The sequence below is a fragment of the Carcharhinus amblyrhynchos genome, chromosome 8, assembly GCF_965287045.1.
Source record: "Carcharhinus amblyrhynchos chromosome 8, sCarAmb.v2.hapA, whole genome shotgun sequence".
Taxonomy (NCBI): domain Eukaryota; kingdom Metazoa; phylum Chordata; class Chondrichthyes; order Carcharhiniformes; family Carcharhinidae; genus Carcharhinus; species Carcharhinus amblyrhynchos.
Window position 1 is genome coordinate 585,483 of NC_137331.1, and position 23,817 is coordinate 609,299.

Consider the following 23,817-nt stretch of genomic DNA (forward strand, 5'->3'; position numbering starts at 1 on the left):
TCAAAAATCTTTGAACACATCTCCAGGAGTATTCTATTCAATAAACAACTGCTGGCATGTGTGATATCCCAACCTTTAATTGATGTCCAGTGTTAAATGAAATTAAATAACAGCAGCAGCTTTCTCACTAAAGAATGATGCAAGCCAACACTTCAATCTTTTCAAAAAGTTAAATATTCTCCATATCACAGCATGATGATTTTTTTGAATAATTGCTTCAGAAGAAAAAGCTGAAGCTTTGTCAGCACTTTCCTGATACTTAAATCACTAAAAGGAATAACATGAATATAAAATTTTCTGTTATATTGCTTCAGAACAAGGGTGCAAAAGTGTAGGCAATCACTCTCTCTGGTGTTTGACATTTAAGTTGTCATGGCAATATTTAATTTGTGGTAAATGCATTGGAATTTTTGTTGCAGAGGTTAAAAAAAATTAACCAAACATTAAAGTGTTAGCTTTCAGGTAAATTCATATTTCAGTTGAATCTGGCTTTGAATGATCTGAAATTCAGTAAAGCTGAATATAAATGTGAATCTTCAGATCGGATTTAATGCTGATGTAAGGAGGTGATTCTCCCAGCCCACAGCACATAGCAGGCTGGGAGACATCAGCAGGGGTCATTTTGCTCGCTTCCCTCAGGGTGTCACAGCCTCCACACGTCTCTGACCAAGATTTTTCAATGCCATCAGCTTGAAGCCAGAAATCGGCGCGGAGGTGATTTCGATACTGAAATTTGAATTTCCAACTGTTTAGTAGGCTTGGGATCGAATTCTCCAGGCCCCCAGCACCTCCCCTCAGTGTGTCAGTCTTCACAGCGAAAGACACAAATAACATAGCAAACGGGTTTCTCTAGGTCATCACCTGCCAATATCATTATCGTGAAAGTGTGTCGAGCAAGTTAATGGGGCTAAAGGTGGGCAAGTCTCCTGGCCCTGACGGAATGCATCCCAAATGCACAAAATTCGACTTGAATCATTCACACCAACAGCTTGAGCTGGAAGAAGAGGTGAGGAAATTTGTCACAATTAATACATCCAAGGGCTTATTCCTACATCTGAGACGAACCTTTGGCATTTCACCTGCACGTGCTACCCTTCAGCACACCACAGAAAGCCTCCTGTAAGGGATCTCCAGGGTGGTGTGTATCTGGATTGAAGCCTTGGGTGAGGAGCGTAGGGTTAATTTAGAGGAAGTCTTCAAAAGATTGAAAAAATCTGGTGTCTGCTTGAAAAGAAATGTGCACTTTTTCAGGCCAATGAAGTTATACGTTTTACAATTGATTCGATGCAAAAGGTTTACACCCATTTTTACTCAAGGTAATGAAAGCGGTGCCTGCACTGAAACGTCACCGAGTTGAGTCTCTTCTTGGGGACCGTGCGGCCTTTAATTACCCAAGTTGTTTACCATTTTGTCACCCCTATACAGACTTCCAATAAAACATTTTAATGCTGGCATTGGGAGGATTCTCAGACAGGCCTTTGACCAGGTAAAACAGGCCCTACAATCATCTACCTTTCTTGTTCACTTTGACCCCAGGAAGTGGATCATAGTGATGTGAGATACATCACCTTCTAGCAAAAGGGCTGTACTTTCCCAAAAGATGGGAGGTGGCACAGAGCTGCCTGTCACTTCGCTTCCAGGACCTTGCCTGACGCTGAAAGAAAGTCGTCTCGATCGATGAGAGTTTAACAATTATCTTTGTCAAAAAATTATACCAGTAACTGTACATCCACCATTTTACCATCAATTCAGATCACAAGCCATTGCTACGGGGGTTGTTCTGTGAAGATAAATGGATTCCACCAATCAGAGTCATGTTCAAAGATAGGCCTCAGTTGCATAAAGCTTCACATTTCAGCACAGACCAGGGAGAGACATCTCTAATCCTGATGTTCGAATTTGGCTCCCACCTCCTTGGACAATAGTTTCACCTCCAACATAAGAACATAAATAGGAGCAGGAGTAGGCCATCTCGTCCCTCGAGCCTGCCCCGCCATTCAGTAAGATCATGGCTGATCTGTCGTGGCTCAGTTCCACATTCCCGCCCTCTCCCCATAACCCTTAATCCCCTCGCTGACCAAAAACCTATCTACCCGCGTCTCAAATATATTTAGCAAGGCAGCTTCCACCACTTCAACGGGCAGAGAATTCCAGAGATTCACTACCCTTTGAGTGAAGAAGTTCCTCCTCAACTCTGTTCTAAACTGCGCCCCTCCTTTTATCTTGAGGTTGTGCCCCCTAGTCCTACTGTCCTTTCTGAGCAGGAAGAATCTCTCTACCTCTACCCTATCCATCCCATTCATCTTATTCATATCTATAAGATTTCCCCCCCCCCCCCCCCTATCCTTCTAAACTCGGAGTACAGACCCTGTTTATTTAGTCTCTCATAGTCCAACCCCCTCATCTCTGGTATCAGCCTAGTGAACCTCCTCTGCACTCCCTCCAAGGCCAAAATATCCTTGCGCAAGTGCGGCGACCAAAACTGCACACAGTACTCTACTGGTGAGGCCGCAGCTGGAGTACTGTGTGCAGTTTTGGTCGCCGCACTTACGCAAGGATATTTTGGCCTTGGAGGGAGTGCAGAGGAGGTTCACTAGGCTGATACCGGAGATGAGAGGGTTGGACTATGAGAGACTAAATAGACTGGGTCTGTACTCATTGGAGTTTAGAAGGATGAGGGGAGATCTCATTGAGACGTATAAAGTAATGAAGGGGATGGATAGGATAGAGGTAGAGAGATTGTTACCACTGAAAGGACAGCAGGACTAGAGGGCACAGCCTCAAGATGAGGCGGGAGGGGACAGTTCAGAGTTGAGGAGCAACTTCTTCACGCAAAGGGTGGTACCCTGTTCCATGGAAGATAGTTCTTGCTTTGAATTTTCTGGCCACGACCCATTTTCAGTCCACATCAAGCTGTGGACCCAATTCTTTGCAAAGTGAGGAGACTGGCCCAACTGGTTTTGATTTGTCAGAACACCAGCCAGTCAATGTCTAATTGTGGCTTGGGGGGGTGGGTCAGGCGGAGGTTGGGCTGAAGTGGAGACGCATGGGGTGGTTTTGGGTATGTTGTGGGAGGGTTCAGGATGTAGATGGTGTTGAGAGGAATAGGTCAAAGTGGGGTGGGTTCAGGTTGGGTGCAAAGATGGTCTCTCCAAGTGTGGGGGTCGGGTCAAGTAAGGGTGAATTGGGACACGAGGGCAGGATGCTCGCGGGGAGATCACATCAGGCCAGGAGAGGGTTGGATGGGATTAAAAGTTGCATTGAAATTGGGAAACATTTTGTTTCTTCAAACTCTTTCAAAGTAACTGGAGCTTTTCACTAGGAGAACCAACCAAAGTTGGCAATTTAAATTGATTTTTTTTTTCAGATGGTTCCAGCACAATGCAGTTGTCCTCGATTTAGTTAACAATTTTGGACAATTGTTGGGTCCCTGTTAGTGAGGAGCTGCTGTAAACCCTGCTGGAGTGAAACATTCCTGGCTGGAGTGGAGGCAGAGGGGTTATTGGGACTGGAAACTTCAGTCCCAGGCCCACTAATGAGGGTGAAATAACAATTTAAATATTCGAATCAACTCTGTGCCGATTTCTGTCACGGAGCTGAGGATGCTGGAAATCTGGCAGCTGGAGTCGCGCAGAGTCCATGGCTCCCTGTGGGAAGCTGGTGACCCTGCGTCCGCTTATCTCCCAGCCTGGGAGAATCACCCCTGTGATATTTCAGTTCCATTGCCCATAACAAGAACACTCTCTCACCCTGTGTATTCTCATTTTTTTTTATATTTTTCACAATCAGTAAAAATGTTGCTTTCCTGAGATCTTGGGATTCACGGCAGTTTTGAGGTAAGGGAAATTGAGGCTAGTTTTTCAAAGTAAAGATGATATCAGTCTAAAGATTGACATTTATGTCACAGATGTGATTGGGTAGTTTAATATTTGTCTTTTTATACATCAAATAAGACTAGGGCGAGTTATTTTGTCTGCTGAGCGACCCTGATTTGCGATGAGAAGTTGACTCTAAATAATTCTTATGAGATCATGTATTATTAATGTACAGTTGCTCCGATCAGCAGCTTCTGAGTCACTCACACCCCTGAGGATTACTTCCCATCTTGTTTTGCTGATTTATTTGATAAGCAGAATCTACATTATTCTATCATAACCTACTCTTATTGTGTTGTAAGAAGGGTGAGGAAGGGGTTAGCTGAGACATGTCACTCTGCAGAGCCTATTGATTTTGACACTAATGGACCGACTATGCCCCAAAAATGGGGACCAAGAAGAGTGCAGTTTCGGATTGCCCTGAACTGGCAACTATAGAACAATAATAATTGCCTTGAAGTGCCCAAGCCAGATGTAGGGGTTAACCCCTTTTTATATCTGGGAATAAAGAGCTTAACACCCACCTGAGATAATCACTGCAAGATTCGTTTTCCATAACGTACCGAGAGAAGCCAAGCCTTCGGACTGTTTGGCCGCAACCTCAGACAAGTTTTTTTTTGAATTTTTACTGTGGCACAGAAACTGTTCCTCCTGATTTCTCATTTAAAGAACACAGGCCTCTGACCCTCTTTCTCCACCCACTCCCCTCCCCAAAATATCACCCACCACCTCCCTATTATCATTCCCAAGGTAAACTACTCCAAGGTTTCTTAACGGGTGTAGTAGTAGTAATTTTACAGAGAACAGGCCTTAAGGATGTTCTTAACAAAGCAGAGCTATCGATTCCTGTTAAATATCAGAAACAACAATTCAAATATTTTGGACGCATTTCTTCTTGAGCCTTGAATTCATCCTCTTGAAGGAACATGGTGCCACTTTTGAGATCAGCCCACTGTGTGGGTCAAACACTTACGGCGCAGTGCAACAGGCACAGATACCTGTCCAAAATACTTCAATCACCACAGTTCTAAGATTCAGAGCGGCCACAAGTCGACGATCTGAAGTGTAGCCCATCACAATTCTATCCTTTCCAAACGGTTTATTCAATTTCTTGTGTTTTTCTTGTGGACTGACTGTTAGAATCGTTTAACTGTAACGGGGTTTACAAAAGAATGTTTGCCAACTCAGTGTTTAACTGTCACTGTGCTGTGGCTGTAAAATATACACACTGATTCCTTTGAAATCTTTTAAGACAGGAGAATAGTATTTATCACGCTTAATTCCCAGCCTAAATAAAGTAATAAAAACTCTCCACTCATGTACTCAAGGGCCCACACACAATACACACACAGTGTATTACTGACTTTTGGCAGCATTTCTGCTTCTCTTCAGTGGCCTGTAGGAAAGTGGGTTCTTTAAAGACAGAAGGGGATTAACTGGCCCATCACATATTCCCCTATCACAAACTGGGCAGTTACCCAAGTACGGTCAGAGCTCATCGACTCCAGATGTATGGATTTCCTGATTCAGATTAGGCTGAACAAGTTTTTTCAGATTTTGTTACTCGGCATGATTTACATCTAATCTTTGGTCCCCACCCAGTTGAGTAAACTTGTGATTTTTCTGGATGTTTTGTGATGAGGCCAGGAGACGGTCCATTCACACCCCTTTTGACCTGGACTGTCTCTGGAATTTTCCCAGAGGCAGATTCCAGTTTAGTGGCTTTGGAATTTGAGGTAGTCAGGCACATGTCTGTTAAAACTCAACTGGTTGGTTCAGTCCAATAAACACCTGACGGCATTTTTTTATAAAGCCGTGCTTTATATCAAAGTGTTAGATCTTTTGAACACATCAGACTATTTTTGAATCGAGCAAGGTCAGGTGCTCAGGCTTTGAAAATTGTATTTCTAAATTTGTCTGGAATGTTAGTGTTTTTTGTAAGCGATTAGTGTTGTGAAGGAGGAGCCAACAACTTATTTGCTTCTATTTAACTGGCTGTTAAGCTCGAATGGGCTAGTGTAGGACAAACAGTGATTTTTCAAATCAAAGATCAGGAAAAACAGTGCACAGCTTCAGGTGCAATGCAGGAGTCTATTCAGTCAGGCTGCAACTGCAGTAAAATTATTGGAAAAATGGTTTATTCACCAGAGCGGCTCTCGAACCTTTTACTGTTAGCACATGACCACCTGCACTGACCACTAGGCCTGCGATCTCACCGTCCATTCTATTCTGTAAAGTAACAACAAGCTCTGTCATGGCTGCAATCTGCCTATGATGTGGAGATGCCAGCGTTGGACTGGGATAAAGACAATAAGTCTCAATACCAGGTTAAAATCCAGTGGGTTTATTTAGACAGTAAACACCACAGAACGCTGTTCCTTTGTCAAATGAGTGGAGAGTTCTGATCAGAAGCAGGGCATAAAGTCTCTCGGTTTACAGAATACTGATTTAGAATCTGAGTCTTTACAGCTAATCTGCTATTCAAGTCTTAAAGATGCAGACAATGTGAGTGGAGACAGTAGTAAATATCGGTTAAAGAGATGTGTACTGTCTCCAGACAGGACAGTGAGATTTTGCAAGTCACGGGGTTACAGATGGTGCGACATGAACCCAAGATCCTGATTTTGAGGCCATCCTCGTGCGCTTCCATCCTAAACACGTTAAAGAAGTCATCCCCGACGGACAAGCCCTCCATATATTTGCCCGTCGAGGTGGCGGAGGCTGCCTCGCTAAATATTTTTAAGACACGGGTTGATGGGTTTTTGATAAGAGAGGGGATTAAGGGTTACGGGGAGAGGGTGGGAATGTGGAACCGAGCCACGACAGATCAGCCACGATCTTGAATGGCGGGGCAGGCTCGAAGGGGCTAGACGGCCTACTCCTGCTCCTATTTCTTACGTTCTTGTGTTCTTTATATACACAGGATCTGCTCAGACGAGGACGACAACCTCTGCGACACCTGCTGGATCATCTCACGTGAGAACATCATCCACCAAGTACACGGCACGTACTCTCAACTCGGCCAACGTCGTCTACCCGATACAGGATCGGCACCGATACCGTCACGGAGAATTGTTAGTGTTCTTCATAGAGAATAAGTGTCTGGGTAAGTGAAATAACAGCAAGCATTAGCTTGTCTAAGAATGTGGGATAACGTAAAAGAGACAAAACCGAGGGCACTCTAACCCGATGCTTGCAGAATTCACAACAAAGTCGATGATTTAAAGGCACAAAAGGGTATGAAATGATTTGTTACAGAAACATGGCTACAAGGTGACAAAGACTAACGACTGAATATTCAGGGATATTTGACATTTAGGAAGGATAGGCAGAAAGGGAAAGAAGGAGGTGTTACATTACCGATCAGTGTGTTAGTAAGGGAGGATCTCAAATCAAAGTACAAAGTCTGATTTCCAGTTAGACGGAGCTACGTAACAGCAAGGAGAACCAAGATCGGTTGGAATTATTTATAGGCTACCAAACTGTAGCGGTAATGTGGAGCATGGTATAAATCAGGTGAAGCACGGGTAATAGTCATTATGAGCGACTTCAATCTGGAGGGGATTTTGTGATAGGTTTTGGACCAACGTGAAGCAGGCAAAGAGAACCTGCTGGGGATGCACAGCTCAGTATAGCCACAAGAAGGAGAGGAGCATTTCCTGGCAATGCCAGGAACAGCAGGGGCAGTGCCAATGAGATGCTTTCCCCATGGGATTATTCATGGGCTTTCCTTGTGTCCATGGTGTGGGGAGTAGAGTTTCCTATATTGGTTAGTGGAGGGTCCCTTTGTGCACGGGAGGATCCCTGTGTTCACGGGTGATCTTTTGAAACGTAGAACATAAGACAGCACAGTACAGGCCCTTCGGTCCTCAATATTGTGCCAAGCTTGGTCTGAAACCAAGATCAAGCTATTCCACTCCCTATCGTTCTGGTGTGCTCCACGTGCCTATCCAATAACCGCTTAAGTTCCTGAAGCGTCCGACTCCAGTATCGCAGCAGGCGGTGCGTTCCACACCCCGACCGCTCTCTGAGTGAAGAATCTACCTCGGACGTCCCTCCTACATCTCCCACCGTGAACGTTAAAGTTACGCCCCCGAGTAACAGCTACGTCCACCCGAGGAAATATTCTCTGCGCGTGCACTTTATTGATCCCCCTCATCTTTTAAACCTCCAAGTCGCCTCTCGTCCTCTGATTCAGTGTTTGATCGGGGTGTCCTTTTAAGAAGGACGCCCGATTCTCTGGAAGGACAACTTTGGGCAAATATTCAATATTTTGGCAGGAAAAGCTGGCCTTGCAAGCAACAGCTGCACACCACATTCTTCACCTGAGACAACACTTCGGGGGGGGTGGGGGGGGGGGAGAAAAGTAAAATTCCACACGAGTTCTTAAGACACCAACAGTTTCAAGGGCATTTGGACAGACTCGAGTGGGCAAGAATGCAGTAGATGGAATGTGGAAAAATGTGAGGTGATCCACTTTGCTGGGAGGAACAGATGTGCAGAGTATTTCTTAAAGCAAGAAATTGAAGTGTAGATGTACAAAAGACCTTGGTTTCCTCGTCAATAAATCACTGAAAGCTAACGTGCAGGAAGCTATTAGGAAGGCCGATGGAACGTTAACCATTACCGCAAGAAGATTTGAGTACAGGAGTCATGAGGTCTCGCTCCAATTACATGGAATGTCGGTTGGTCCGTACCTCGAATACTGTCTGCATTAGGCCCACTTCCCTTAGGAAGGGTATTATTACCACAGAGGGAACGCACCGATTAGTTCACCAGACTTGTTTCTGGGATGGCAAGTTGAGGAGGAACTTCTTCACTCAAAGGGTGGTGGATGTGGTCTTTCTGGATTTTCAGAAGGCGTTTGATAAGGTACCTCACAAGAGGTTACTGCAGAAGGTCAGAGGACATGGAGTTGGGGGTAGGGTGTTAGCGTGGATAGAGGATTGGTTGTCAAATAGGAGGCAGAGAGTGGGGGTCAATGGGTGCTATTCAGATTGGCGGTTGGTGACTAGTGGGGTGCCCCAGGGGTCGGTGCTGGGGCCTCAGCTATTTACCATTTATATAGATGATCTGGAGGAGGGAACCGAGTGTAGGGTGTCAATTTGCTGATGACACCAAGATTGGGGGAAAGGCAAATTGTGCGGAGGGTGTGGAGAGTCTGCAGAAGGATCTAGATAGGCTGGGTGAATGGGCCAGGAAATGGCAAATGGAATTTAATGTTGGCAAGTGTGAGGTGGTCCACTTTGGTAGGAAGAATGGTAGGAAGGACTATTACTTACGTGGCGAAAAACTGCAGCAGGCGACGGTGCAGAGGGACCTCGGGGTCCTTGTGCATGAGTCGCAAAAACCCAGCCTGCAGGTGCAGCAGGTGGTCAGGAAGGCGAATGGGATGCTGGCCTTCATAGCAAGGGGGATTGAATATAAAAGTAGGGAGGTCTTGCTGCAGCTGTATAGGGCATTGGTGAGGCCGCAGCTGGAGTACTGTGTGCAGTTTTGGGCGCCGCACCTGCGCAAGGATATTTTGGCCTTGGAGGGAGTGCAGAGGAGGTTTACTAGGCTGATACCGGAGTTGAGGGGGTTGAGCTATGAGGAGAGGCTGAATAAACTAGGCTTGTACTCGTTAGAGTTTAGAAGAATGAGGGGAGATCTCATTGAGACGTATAAGATGATGAATGGGATGGATAGGATAGAGGTGGAAAGACTCTTCCCGCTCAAAAAAGACAGTAGGACTAGGGGGCACAGCCTCAAGATAAAGGGGGGGCAGTTCAGAACGGAGTTGAGGAGGAACTTCTTCACTCAAAGGGTGGTGAATCTCTGGAATTCTCTGCCCGTTGAAGTGGTGGAGGCTGCCTCGCTAAATATTTTTAAGAAGCGGGTTGATGGGTTTTTGATAAGAGAGGGGATTAAGGGTTATGGGGAGAGGGCGGGAAAGTGGAACTGAGCCACGACAGATCAGCCATGATCTTATTGAATGGCGGGGCAGGCTCGAAGGGCCAGATGGCCTACTCCTGCTCCTATTTCTTATGTTCTTATATTCTTATGTTCTTATGAATCTCTGGAATTCTCTGCCCGTTGAAGTGGTGGAGGCTGCCTCGCTAAATATATTTAAGAAGCGGGTTGATGGGTTTTTGATAAGAGAGGGGATTAAGGGTTATGGGGAGAGGGCGGGAAAGTGGAACTGAGCCACGACAGATCAGCCATGATCTTATTGAATGGCGGGGCAGGCTCGAAGGGCTAGATGGCCTATTCCTGCTCCTATTTCTTATGTTCTGTCTGGTGGGAGCCCCTTTTGTGAGCAGTCTTTAAATTCAGTCCAAAACCATTTCGCCTGTAATTTTCAGAACAGTTTTTCTGAAACTACATAATGGCATAACTGCACTTGTTACAGCACCACCACCCACAGGCAAAATTTACATTTCCAGCGTGAATGTTAATGGGTGAATGGATGAAGTGAGGCAGGTGGGGAGGGGGTAGTTGGGTCAAGTGGAAGGGGACTTTTGGGTGGCGGGGGCTGATGCGGCCCGGTCGGGGGTTAATGTGTTCAGCAGATGTCGTCAGTGGGGTGGGAGTGCAAGGAGGCAGTGGGGGAAGTTTTCTGCAAATGCCTGGGTAGCCGCTTAGTTACCCAACCGTTTGTGGAATAGTTACCTTGGAAATGTCAGGCAGAAAAATATTAGTCAAAGTCCACTGGGACTGTTTCTGATTCAAACTTTTAGCGGGAGACTTTTTTTCAGAGCGTCCAAAGGATTGGAGAAATCACTTCTTGGGTGTTTCCATAAAATTGGGACATTGGCACATCGGGACCCCGTGTCCATCTCGGCTCATATCCCTGCTCTTTCAGATCCTCCACCAGAGGATCCGATTTCTCCCGATCTGCCCGACACGGTAACGGGAGCGAGCGAAGGGCGGACCACGGAAAGGTCCCGTTTCCAGACAAACGTGGCTGGAAAATCCTGCCCTGTGCGTAGTAAAGGCAAAAGTTAGCATGCATCTTTAGAAATACGTGTGAATAGATACACATATCAAGCAATTACACCATGTGAAAATTTATTAGTGATTTCCATGCCCATCTGGGAGCGAAGGAAGTGTTAAAGGGCACGGTGCTGCCTTTAGGATACTGATAACTTCAAGCAATTTAAAGTGTGGATGTAAGTGTTTAATCCAGTGCATAATAGGAAGGTGAAAATTTAAAGTTGTACCTGCTAATAAATTGCATGAGATGATGTTAGATATAGACTATCACATCCACTTCTCTCCACTGGCCTTTAGCTGATTTTGGCCATATACTATTGAACAGGGCCTCCCTTCTTGGGTGGTACTTTTATCAGGCAGTTCATCAACAGCTCAAATTCTAAACCTGGGGCCACCCTTGCAGTTCTCAGATGTCCCTACAAAGGAAGGCTTTACGCTTCGCTCCGGATCCATTTTGTTTGGCTGTTCGTCAAAGCATCGCAGGCTTTAATTCCCACAACAGCACGTGAATTCTGAACTCATCACTCAATTATATTCCTGATGCCTGAACCCACCGTTCACTGATATTAGGCCTGATCGGTCAAATCAGTTCACGAGATAAGTATGAATCGTAAACTGTTGCGCGTCAGTTCATAATTCTGCCCACGTGGACGATATAAGCTTCAGAGCATTAATTTCTCTCGTCCAAAACTTGCATCAAGTTACGGTGTCCTTGTAGAATTGTGAACGTGCAGCACGTTTGCGTTTGAAGTCGGAACATGCTGTTGACTGCATAGACATTGGAAAATCTAGGCTATTGTTTCAACAAACTTGCTGAATTGCAACAATAGAGGAGGACACGATATTTTTAGGATGGAGCGAGACTGCAAGTAAAAAGAGCAACCAAATTATTGGTTCATTTAAAACTCTACGACCCCGATAGATACACCTTTTGTGCCATTCGAGACAAGTTTGCGGCCCAAAGATCTGCAACCTTTCCGGCGCACTCCCAGCAGAATTCCCACACGGAAAGTTGCAAATCAAGTCGAAGATTCAAATGTGCTCAATCGCCATCTTCCCTAACAGTTTCTGCAAGGATTTGAGGGTCCGGATCCCGATCCAGCAGAGGAATAGGGAGCCGTGTAATAGAGATATGAACGCAGGAGGGGAATGGGAATTCCTGAGTTAAAACAGTGGAAAGTTCCCAACATCTGGAATAATTGCGGTCTGACGCCCTCGATCGGAAGCATGAATTCTGACGTCCCTTCAGCGCGGATGCCCACAATCATTACTCAGAGTTGACTTCTCCCAGATGAGCAAAAATTGGCAGATTTATTGCGAGAAATCAGTGGCGGGGCAGATGTCGGTATTTATACTGGCGTCAAAGGACCGAGCGTCTTCAGCCCATTTATGTTGTACTTTGTACAGAGTGAACCCCCACGGAGTGTGTCCGGAGTGAATAATTGTGTATTTTGTGGGAACGGACTGTACTTCCTCAGTTTGTAATTCTTATTCAGCTCAGACCCGAATAAAGGAGTCACTCGGTTAATCCAAAACCAAACGTATTAGATAAGATTTATCCTGCCCAGGCTGTTCTTGGCTGTTTCAGTAATAATACCACAAAACGTTAGAGAATTAGTCAAGCGGATAGTCAAATTACAACGATTGAACTATAATTTTCTTGCTACAATCTGTACCGTAGGCAAACCATTTCGAGTGAAAATTCCCCTAGATTATCCTTTTTTTTAGATTACTCAGATTCAGACCGAAGTAGCAACAAGATGGGTTGGGGTTCAGTGTGAAATGATTTGTGTATATAATAGAATGTTGTCTTTTCATGTGAAAAGTTGGAAAAGTGTACGATCCAAACGCACCGTTCAATAATTTTGAAATGTCGGCGTCACCCAAAAACCTTTCAGACAAATTTCCATTTTGGATTAAAGAACAATTTGAATCGGTATACGCATTTCTACTCTTTCACCGAGATAAAGACGACAATTCTATTTTCCTCTCGAGTGAATTATAGATTAAATTTTGAATTGTGACGCGCTGACTTTCCCTGGAGTATTGGCTAAAATAACTTAACGCCACGGACTTCAACAGAGTCTCCAAAGAATTTTCATACTGCAGCAGCCTTCTCTAAGGTTTTGATCCAAATCTCGGTTTTATCCAACTAATTCAACTTATGGTGCTCACATCTGCATTATTTCACATCAAGCGATGCAGTATTTTTTAAGGAGGTGGACAGTAAGTACACATGGGTTATATTTTCCCTCCTCTCATTAAGTGGGTGTGCATTAAAAAATCATGCAATTTTGATAAAAGCCTTTTTTATCCAACATGTCGCTGACGACATTTTCTGCCAACGTTAGCAGATTTTCATCTGTAGGGCAGCTCGGTGGCACATTAGCAATGCCGGTTCCTAACGCCAAGGCCCTAGTTTGAATTTTGGCCTCTCTTTTTTTGTGTGGAGTTTCTGGGTGGGTTTCCACCACATCTCTGATTTTCCTTCCACAAGCCAAAGATGTGTAGGTTAGGTTAATTAGCCGTGCCAAATTGACCAGTGAGGAGTCTTACAACACCAGCTTAAAGTCCAACAGATTTATTTGGTAGCAAACACCACTCGTTTTTGGAGCCTCGAGCTCCTTCTTCGGGTGAGTCTGACGAAGGAGCAGCAAGCATTGCAAAAGCTAACGGCTTTTGCTACCAAATAAACCTGTTAAACTTTAACCTGGCGTTGTAAGACTTCCTACTGCGTTTACCCCAGTCCGACACCGGCATCTCCGCAAACGGACCAGCAGGGTGAAATACGTGGGATTACAGGGATAGACCCGTGCAGGGCCTGTCGTCGGCGCGGGTTCGACAGGCTGAACGATATCCTTCGCTGCAGGAATTCTACGACTTTATCGTCGCTTTCGCACAAGTCAGTCGAGCAGAATTAGCAAAAGCAAAGCAGAATAATTTGATTTGACGTATGCATTTCTATACTTTCAACAAAAAGTTGTGTTTTTGAAGGGCTATCATGAACTAAATGAAGTATAAGAATTTGAGCACCTCATCACAAAACCGGAGAAGGTACGTAGTGGAGAGAACGGTTACGCTTCACGGCGTAGACAAAGTGGCCGTCGTTAGTGTGTGACGCGACAGGAGCCGAAAGCCGGTCTGCCTCTGAAATTGCTGATTGGATAATTCTTTCCTTTTTCCAGATAACGCTCGACAGCGATTAAATTTATGGCTCTGTTACCAAGGTTCAATCTGAAAGTAAATGAGACACGATGTGAAATGGGAGTCCAAATGAAATTTCAGCACACGTTAATTGTGGTAGGATTTCTGAAATTTTGGCTTTCAATTGAGTTTTGCAGTATAACGTTCTCGTAATGAAGAAACCAGCGTTCACAAGAAAATACTGTTAGCAGGGCCATGATGTGACTGGTTTCTGGTCAAATCTAATATATATTCCAAGGGAGAGGTGTAATAGGAATTTTGACTGTTTGAAAAATTGGAGGTTTGAAAGAAAATTATGCTCATATATTGCTGGCAAATTCATATTTTGATACGTTTAATGTAACATCAGCAAATTTTCACCTGAAAGACAAAGATATTTTAAAGTAATGAACTAAATTTGTTGTGAAGGAGATAGAATTATGGTCACCATATCCAAGATGCTCTCCTACCGAAAGATCCATCACCTGCCCTGGTTCATTCGCCAGTACCAGGTCAAGTACAGCCTCTCCCCTCGTAGGCTTGTCCACATACTGCGTCAGGAAACCCTCCTGAACACACCTAACAAACTCCTCCCCATCTATACCCCTTACCCTAGGGATATTCCAGTCGATGTTTGGGAAATTGAAGTCTCCCATCACGACAACTCTGTTATTAAAACATCTCTCCAGAATCTGTTTCCCTATTTGCACTTCAACTTCCCTGTCACTATTGGGCGGCCTATAGATTACACCCAGCAAAGTTTTTGACCCTTTGCTGTTCCTAACTTCCACCCACAGATTCTGTAGACAATCCCTCCACGACATCCTCTTTCTCTGTAGCCATGACACTATCCCTGATCAACAGTGCCACGCCACCACCCCTTCTGCCACCCTCCCTGTCCTTCCTGAAGCATCTGAAACCTGGCACCTGAAGTACCCAGTCCTGTCCCTGAGACATCCAAGTCTCCGTAATGGCCACCACATCACAATCCCAAACAGCTATCCACGCCCTAAGCTCATCTACCTTATTCACTATACTCCTTGCATTAAAATATATACACTTCAGCCCCTCAGTCTGGGCATTTCCCATCTCCACCACCTGTCTAACCTCCCTCCCATACTGCCTGCGGTCCTCCCCTACCTGGGAGCGAACCTCCTCCGTCCCAGTCTCCCCATCACAGTTCCCTCCCCCCATCCTTTCTAGCTTAAAGTCCCCCCGGTAACCTTAGCCAGTCTTCCCGCCAAGATATTAGTCCCACCCGTCCCTACTATACAGGTCCCACCTACCCCTAAAGAGGTCCCAGTGATCTAGGAACCGAAATCCCTGCCCTCTACACCAGTCCCTCAGCCACGCATTCAGCCTCCACCTCATTTCATTTCTTCCCTCATTCTCCCGTGGCACAGGCAGCAATCCTGAGATTACTACCTTTGCTTTTCTCTTCCTCAGCTGCCTACCCAGTTCCCTATAGTCCTTTTTCACAAGTGCCTCCCTCTTCTTACCTACATCAGTAGTACCTATATGTACTACAACCTCCGGTTCCTCACCCTCCCCTTTCAGGATGTCTGGGACCCGCCCAGAGACATCCCGAATCCCAGCCCCAGGGAGACAAACCACCATCCGCGACTCCCGTCTACGTCCACAAAAACGCCTGTCTGCGCCCCTCACTGTGGAGTCCCCTATTAATACTACCTTTCTGCTTCCCTTTTTGATTTTTTGGCTCACTGGCTCAGCTCCAGAGAGCTGGCCACCGCTTCCTCCCTCAGATGAGCTGTCCCCCCCCAGTAGTACTCAGGCCGGAGTACTTATTTTGAAGGGGGACATCCACCGGAGTGCTCCCCATCACCCGTGTTTTCCCCTTCCTAATGGTAACCCAAGTGCCCTCATCCCGTTGCCCTGGTGTGACTACCTGCTGGTAGCTCCTTTCTATAACGTCCTCACTCTCCCTAACTAGCCGAAGGTCCTCGAGCTGCATTTGCAGCTCCTTAACCTGGTTTCGTAGGGCCTGCAACTCCACACACCGAGCACAGGTGTGGATGTCTGGCAGGCCAGGAGCCTCCAAGACCTCCCACATGTTGCATTGGCAACAACATACAGGTCTCACACTCATATTTACCCCTTAGAGCAACCCAAAGGAAAGAAGGAAAAAAAAACTTACAACTTACCTTATCTCTTTGGCCCTGTGAGCCAAAGCACTTACAGCACACACAAAACAAAAACAGTCTTACCTGCTCTCAGACAGATCCCCTCTCTCTCTCTCTCTCTCTCTCTCTCTCTCTTTTTTTTTAGGTTAGGGGAGGGGGGAGGGCTGGGATACTCTACCCGTGTAGAGTATCGGGAAACCCCTCCGGTCTAATTTATAGTCGGGTAAAAAAAAAACGCGACCCGAGTGCCCTCGCAACTACTTCCGGGGTCAAACTTAAAAAAAACAATCAAAAAAAAAACCCACTAAAAAATAAAGTTAGTTTCTAAAAGAAAAAGTCGCTTTTACTCACCCACAGCTCTCCACTCTCAAATCGCAGCCTCTCTTCAATGCTCCCACGGAACAATGCGTTGGAACGAGATAGGATCAGGCAGGCTAGGAAGGTGTTTGTCTGGGGTAAGGGGAGATACGAAGAAGTCAGGAAGTTACTTGGACAAATAAACTGGAAGGAGGTGTTCTTAGGGAAAAGTACCGAAGGAAGGTGGCAGATATTCAAGGAATGTGTGTCTGGAGCTCTGAATGACAACGTTCCGATGAGACGAGGGGGTTTTGGTAGGTCGAGGGAACCGTGGTGCACAAAGGATGTGTTGAACCTAGTCAGGAAGAAAAGGAAGGTGTACAAGAGGTTCAGGGAATTAGGAGATGTTAAAGATCTTGAGGAGTATAAGGACTGTAGGAGGGAACTTAAAAGGGAAATTAGGAGAGCCAGAAGGGGTCATGAGAAGACCTTGGCGGGTAAGATTAAGGAGAATCCCAAGGCCTTCTATAAATATGTGAAAGGTAAAAGGATAAGAAGAGAAGGGATAGGACCTATAAAAGGTGAGGGGGGAAAGGTTTGTGTGGAACCAGAAGAAATGGCGGAGGTGCTTAACGAGTACTTCGCCTCAGTATTCACGGTGGAAGCCGATCTGGGAGATTTTGTTATGGATTTGCAGCAGATGGAAAGGATTGAGTACGTGAATATTAAGGAGGAGGATGTGTTGGAACTTTTGAATTCTATCAAGGTAGATAAGTCGCCGGGACCAGATGGGATGTACCCCAGGATACTGTGGGAGGCGAGGGAAGAGATTGCAGAGCCCCTGGCGATGATCTTTGCGTCGTCAATGGAGACGGGAGAGGTTCCAGAGGATTGGAGGATTGCGGATGTAGTTCCTATTTTTAAGAAAGGGAACAGAGATAGCCTGGGAAATTACCGACCGGTGAGTCTGACCTCAGTGGTTGGTAAGCTGATGGAGAGGCTTCTGAGGGACAAGATTTACGAACATTTGGAGAGGTTTGACATGATCAGGAATAGTCAGCATGGATTTGTCAAGGGCAGGTCGTGCCTTACAAGCCTAGTTGAGTTCTTCGATAATGTGACTGAACACATTGACGAAGGAAGTGCCGTGGACGTAGTGTACATGGACTTCAGCAAGGCGTTTGATAAGGTCCCCCATGCAAGACTTCTTGAGAAGGTGAGAGGGCATGGGATCCAAGGGCCTTTGGCCTTGTGGATCCAGAACTGGCTTGCCTGCAGAAGGCAGAGAGTGGTTGTGGATGGGGCTTTGTCTGAATGGAGGTCAGTCACCAGCGGAGTGCCTCAAGGATCTGTTCTGGGACCCTTGTTGTTTGTCATTTTCATAAATGACCTGGATGAGGAAGTGGAGGGATGGGTAAGTAAGTTCGCTGATGACACGAAGGTCGGTGGTGTTGTGGATGATCTGGAAGGATGTCAAAAGTTGCAGCAGGACATAGATAGGATGCAGGACTGGGCAGAGAAGTGGCGGATGGACTTCAACGCGGATAAATGTGTTGTCGTCCATTTTGGCAGAACCAACGGGATGAACGAGTACACTATTAAGGGCAGAAGTCTGAGTAGTGTTGAGGAGCAGAAGGATCTTGGGGTCCGGGTCCACAGGACTCTTAAATCGGCCTCGCAGGTGGAGGAGGTGGTCAAGAAGGCGTATGGTGTACTGGCCTTCATTAATCGAGGGATTGAGTTTAGGAGTCGGGAGGTAATGCTGGAACTTTATAAGACCCTTGTCAGGCCTCATTTGGAGTATTGTGCGCAGTTCTGGTCGCCTCACTATAGGAAAGATGTAGAAGCTATTGAAAGGGTGCAGAGGAGATTTACAAGGATGTTGCCTGGACTGGGAGGCATGCCTTATGAAGTTAGGTTGAGGGAGCTGGGACTCTTTTCCCTGGAGAGACGAAGGTTGAGAGGCGACCTGATAGAAGTTTACAAAATGTTGAGAGGAATAGATAGGGTGGACTCTCAGAGGCTATTTCCCCGGTTTGAAATGGTCGCTACGAGAGGACACAGATTTAAGGTGCGGGGAGGGAGGTTCAGAAGTGATGTTAGGGGTAAGTTTTTCACTCAGAGGGTGGTGAGTGAATGGAATCGGCTGCCGTCAGTGGTGGTGGAGGCGAACTCGCTGGGGTCTTTTAAAAGACTTCTGGATGAGTATATGGGGTTTAATGAGATTGAAGGTTATAGATAGGTCTGTAGGTTGGTAGGTCATGTGGTCGGCGCAACTTGTGGGCCGAAGGGCCTGTTTGTGCTGTAGTGTTCTATGTTCTATTAAATTTGCAACGCCCTTTTTGAAATGTTAAAAAATCCAGCTCAATAACAGCATTTTTTTTTTAAAGTGCAGAAACAATCTCTCATTACTATTCACGTTAAGGTACAAAATGTTTCTATTCTACAATTTTTAATTTTGTCACGTATTTATAAAAGATGTGATACACATTACTGGTCAATACAGTACAAGCGTGAGTACATGAGCATAAATTACATGCTGAAAAGCACTTGCAAAATGCACACATTTCCTGTACAATTCCTTTTGTCATGATTTTGTCAACTAGAATCATCGAATCCCAACAGTGCAGGAGGAGGCCATTGAGCCCGTACTGACGACAATCCCACCCAGGCCTGATCCCCATAAACGCATCGCTTTTGCCCCGCACATCCCCGACAGTAAGGGACAATTTACCACGGCCCGCACAGCTTTGGCCCGCCAAATCTATTAATCAGAACCGGGTGTCTCACCTCCGAGTTCTCATCACCCTTAGTAAAATTAGCCCACTTCAGTCATTTGACCGTATAGATATACAATGCTTTTTTTCTGCACACGCGTCATGAAAATGCAAACTGAAATACTGAGGCTGCAATACACAACACTGGGGAATAGCATTTCCTATGTGCTGCCAACCAATAATCTTTTTTTGCCTAAATCCTCCCTCCTGACCAATCGCCAATCCAGTTCACAAAGTTACCTTGAATTCTGTGCATGTCTGTCATAGAACATAGAACATTACAGCGCAGAACAGGCCCTTCGGCCCACGATGTTGCGCCGACCAGTTTTTTAAAAAAAACACTGACCCACTAATCTAAACCAATCCCTTTTCATCCATAAACCTATCCACGGATCTCTTAAACACCCCCAAACTAGGCGCATTTACAACTGCAGCAGGCAGGGCATTCCAATCCCTCACCACCCTCTGGGTAAAGAACCTACCCCTGACATCCATCCTATAACTACCCCCCCCCTTAAATTAAAGCCATGCCCCCTCGTGCTAGCTTTCTCCATCCGAGGAAAAAGGCTATCACTATCCACCCTATCTAAACCTCTAATCATCTTATATGTTTCAATAAGATCCCCTCTTAGCTGCCTTCTTTCCAGCGAAAACAACCCCAAATCCCTCAGTCTCTCCTCATAGGACCTCCCCTCCATACCAGGCAACATCCTGGTAAACCTCCTCTGCACCCTCTCCAAAGCCTCCACATCCTTCCTGTAATGTGGGGACCAGAACTGCACACAATACTCCAAGTGCAGCCGCACCAGAGTCATGTACAGTTGCAACATGACGCTGTGACTCCTAAATTCAATCCCCCTACCAATAAACGCCAAGACACCGTATGCCTTCTTAACAACCCTATCTACTTGATTCCCAACTTTCAGGGATCTATGTACATGTACACATACACCTAGATCCCTCTGCTCCTCCACACTATTCAAAGTCCTCCCGTTAGCCCTATACTCAACACATCTGTTACTCCTACCGAAATGAGTCACCTCACACTTCTCCACATTAAACTCCATCTGCCACCTCTCGACCCAGCTCTGCAACCTGTCTAAGTCTCCCTGCAAACTATGACACCCTTCATCACTATCTACCACACCTCCGACTTTGGTGTCATCAGCAAATTTACTAATCCACCCAACTATACCCTCATCCAGATCATTAATAAAAATTACAAACAGCAGTGGCCCCAAAACAGATCCCTGAGGCACACCACTTGTAACCGAACTCCATGACGAATATTTACCATCAACCACCACCCTCTGTCTCCTATCTGATAGCCAATTCCTGATCCAAGTACCTAGATTACCCCCAATCCCATACATCTGCATTTTCTGCAGAAGCCTACCATGGTGAACCTTATCAAACGCCTTACTAAAATCCATATACACCACGTCAACTGCCTTACTCTTATCCACCTCTTTGGTCACTTTCTCAAAGAACTCAATAAGGTTAGTAAGGCATGACCTCCCTGCTACAAAACCATGCTGACTATCTCCGATCAATTCATTACTCTCCAAATAACTATAAATCCTATCCCTAATAATTTTTTCTAAAACCTTGCCCACAACAGAAGTAAGACTCACCGGTCTATAATTCCCGGGGAAGTCTCTGTTCCCCTTCTTAAACAATGGGACAACATTCGCTGTCCTCCAATCTTCCGGTACGATACCGGAGACCAACAACGACCTGAAGATCAGAGCCAGAGGCTCTGCAATCGCCTCTCTAGCCTCCCAGAGAATCCTAGGGTAAATCCTGTCTGGACCAGGGGACTTATCTATTTTCAAGCCCTCTAGAATATCCAGCACACCCCTGGTATCAACTGCAATACTGTCTATTTTACACCCCTGCAACCTAGTGTCCTCCTCAGCTACATTCATGTCCCCCTGCATGAACACCGAAGAGAAATATTGGTTCAATGCCTCTCCAATCTCTTCCGGTTCCACACACAACTTCCCTCTACTGTCTGTAACTGGCCCTAATCTTGCCCTAACCAAACTTCTGTTCTTGACATACCTATAGAACGCCTTAGGATTCTCCTTAATCCTATCAGCCAAAGTCATCTCATGTCCTCTTTTAGCCCTTCTTAACTCCCTCTTCAACTCCCTCCTAGCCAATCTAAAGCTTTCTAATGCACTACCTGAGCCCTCAAGCCTCATCCGATCATAAGCCTCCTTTTTCTTCCTAACCAACGAATCAACTTTTTTAGTACACCATGGTTCCCTAGCCCTACCTAATCCTCCTTGCCTGACAGGGACATACCTATCACGGACTCACAGTAGCTGCTCCTTGAAAAAACACCACATTTCGGACGTTCCCAGTCCCTGTAATCTCCTAGTCCAACCTATGCTTCCTAATTCTCTGCTAATAGCCTCATAATTACCCTTCCCCCAGCTAAAAGTACTGACCCAAAGTTCATGCCTATCCCTTTCCATCACTAAGGTGAACGTAACCGAATTGTGGTCACTATCACCAAAATGCACACCAACTTCCAAGTCTAGCACCTGGTCTGGCTCATTTCCCAGCAGCAAATCCAATATAGCCTCACCTCTAGTTGGCCTATCAACATGTCGTAGATCATCCCTTGTGCAGCGTCACGACAAATCACTTCGCAAGCTCCATGTCGATAATGGCCCTAACTGCTCCCCTCTAGCATGCTGGCGAGCCACTTAAAAATATCACTGGACCAGTCAGACACAATTTACCCTTCTCAAATCCACAGTGACTCTCTTTTGACAGGCCTCAATTTATCTAAGTGCTCAATCGACTTGCCCTTGTTTGGGTGGGACGGGGTTGGTCTGAACCGTGCTGGGACCAGAGTGCTGGCGAATCGTGTAAAGAGGACCGTAGACAGGGCTTTAAACTAATTAGGAGAGAGAGAGAGAGAGAGACCCAGACCCAATAATAGAGGGAGTAGGGGGCGTGAGTATGGTTGGTGGCGTTCCAGCAAATAGGGTCCAGGTGAAGGCTGGGATGAAGGCTCTTTATCTGAATACACGAAGCATTTGGAATAAAGTGGATGAGCTGGTGGCGCAGATCAGCACAAATGGATACGATCTGGTGGCCATTACAGAGACATGGCTGCAAGGTGACAGGGACTGGGAGCTGAATGTCCAGGGGTATCCAGTGTTTAGGAAGGATAGGCAGGAGGGAAAAGGGGGGGGTGTAGCTCTGCTGATTAAGGATAGCATCAGGGTGGTAGCAAGGGATGATATTGGAGCCAAGGAGCAGAACGTGGAATCGTTGTGGGTAGAGATTAGGAACAGCAAAGGGAGGAAGACGCTGGTGGGTGTCGTCTATAGGCCCCCGAATAATGATCTGGAGGTGGGGCGGGCTGTTAACGCGCAAATAAGTGCGGCGTGCAGGAATGGGACGGCCGTAGTTATGGGGGATTTCAATCTGCATATTGATTGGTCGACCCACGTTGGACGAGGTGGGCTCGAGGAGGAGTTCTTGGAATGCTGCCGGGATAATTTCCTCGAACAGTGTGTGTTGGAGCCGATGAGGGAGCGAGCTATCTTGGATCTGGTGTTATGTAATGAGGCGGGTAGATTCAGGGACCTTGTGGTGAAGGCTCCTCTTGGGGAGAGTGATCATTGTATGGTGGAGTTTCTGGTGCAGATGGAGGAGGAGAAAGTGGGTTCCCGGACACGCGTCCTTTGTTTGAACAGAGGGGAGTACGGTAGGATGAGAGAGGAATTGGCGAATGTGGACTGGGGGAGCGTGTTGGAAGGTAGGTCTGCTGAGGAGCAGTGGAGGATTTTTAAGGAGATCTTTCTTGGTGCTCAGCAGAAATTTATTCCGACGGTCAAAAAGGACCGTAGGAGGAGAGGTAATAAGCCGTGGATAACGAAGGAGGTGAAGGAAAGTGTTAAATTAAAAGCGGAGGCGTTTAGAGTAGCTAAGAGTAGTGGGCGAGAAGAGGATTGGGAGAGGTTTAAATGTCAACAAAGATTGACAAAGAAGTTGATAAAGAAGGGTAGGAGAAGCTATGAGGCTGGGCTAGCGCTTAATATGAAAAAGGATAGCAAGAGTTTTTATAAATATATAAAAAGGAAGAGGCTGGCTAGGGTGAACGTTGGACCATTAGAGGATGAGAAGGGGGACTTAGTGGTAGGGGATGGGGATATGGCTGAGGTCTTGAATAACTTTTTTGTTTCGGTCTTCACGGAGGAGGACGTGAATAATTTGCCGGGTGTTAGAGATGGAAAGGTGGTAGGAATGGAGGGTCTCAATGACATTACTGTTACTAGAGAGGCGGTGCTCGACAGACCGGAGGGGCTGATTGTGGACCAGTCCCCAGGACCGGATGGAACGTGTCCGAGGGTTCTGAAAGAAACGGCAGAGGTGATAGCGGATGCCTCGGTGGTTATTTTCCAAACGCCGCTGGATTCCGGGGAAGTGCCGGAAGATTGGAAAACGGCTAATGTTACACCGTTGTTTAAGAAGGGTGCCAGGCAAAAGGCGGGGAATTATAGGCCGGTTAGTTTAACGTCTTGTGGGTAAACATTAGAATCCGTC